The 1,289-nt window shown below is 39.1% G+C and overlaps 1 non-coding gene across 1 annotated transcript; it reads right to left on the reverse strand.

The window, feature by feature from the left end:
- Positions 1-642: 642 nt before the first annotated feature.
- LOC141610335 (small nucleolar RNA R71) lies at positions 643-749 on the reverse strand. Its single transcript, XR_012528238.1, has one exon. It is a non-coding gene; the product is annotated as a small nucleolar RNA R71 (small nucleolar RNA).
- Between the last annotated feature and the right edge of the window lie 540 nt (positions 750-1,289).

The raw sequence follows: 1,289 nt of genomic DNA on the forward strand, positions 1-1,289 counted from the left end.
TCTTTTCTCTAGTGTTGCCTTTTGCATGTATAGAGTATCAAATCGTGGTAACCCATACCAATTGATCCAGAAATTTAAAGAACGTTGAGTAACATTAGAAGAGGATTTAGAATCATTGAAAGAGGATCTTCTTCAACCACAGAGGGATCAAGCTCTTTGAGTGATAGAGGCCTAGTTGACATTTGGATTGAATTTGTAAATCCATTTGCATGGGAATCACAAACCAAGCCACAAACTAACCCTCAAAATCACCCACAAAATCGATCAACCATGCCAAAATTCTTATCACATTCCGTACCCACCGAAGATAGTCTACCCAATGGTACTCCTACACCCACACACCTAACGAGAAACTTCATAGCAAAATCCACTTTCATTCAATTGGTTGGAAGAAGCCAATTCGAAGGGATGCCAAGTGAGGATCCACATCTTCACATGGAGACCTTTTGTGATTTTTGTGAAGCTATCTCTAAAACGGGTGTGACTCAAGATCAAATACGATGGGTGCTCTTTCCATTTTCATTGATAGGAGCCGCAAAGCAATGGCTAAAGAGTTTGGACAAAGCTACTCTTGGCATCGATTCATGGGAAAAGTTAGCCTTAGCTTTCTACAAGAAATTCTATCCAGCGGAGAAGACTGACATGCTTAGATCTCAAATCACGGGATTTAAGCAAAGAGATGAAGAATAACTATATGAAGCTTGGCAACGTTTTAAGGCTATTTGCCAGTCTTGTCCTCATTATGGTCTTACTGAATGGTTTCTAGTTCAACAATTTTGGAATGTACTTTATGAATATTCAAGAAATGTTTTGAACATAGGTTCAAATGATATGTTCACCGAAGTTGATGACAACCAAACTTGAGCAAAAATTGAAGAGATAGCTACTCATAGCTCTCAATATAGTAGACCTCGAAAAGCTAGTAGAGTAGGCCGACATGAGGTTGATTCCTGACACAACTTAATGTCGAATTTGGTGCTCAATTATGTTCTCACATAGATACCATGAACTTGAAGTTCAAGCAAGCCATAGAGGAAGTGAAGAAGGCTTCAACTTGACCCAAGCAACAAATGGTCCATCACGTTAATGCATGGCTATGACGCCATTTATTCCAAGTGGAATTTGTGAAAGTTGCGGAACTTTGGGACATGATCAACAAGAATGTAGAGGGACAAATGAACAAGTGAATGCTTTTCTAGCATACAATAATGGTACCCCATACTCAAACCTTTGCAACGAAAACACCAAGTACCACCCAAACCTCTCATATAAAAGTCCAAATGTTCAAA

The sequence above is a fragment of the Silene latifolia genome, chromosome 10 (genome assembly GCF_048544455.1).
Source record: "Silene latifolia isolate original U9 population chromosome 10, ASM4854445v1, whole genome shotgun sequence".
NCBI classification, from domain to species: Eukaryota; Viridiplantae; Streptophyta; class Magnoliopsida; order Caryophyllales; family Caryophyllaceae; genus Silene; species Silene latifolia.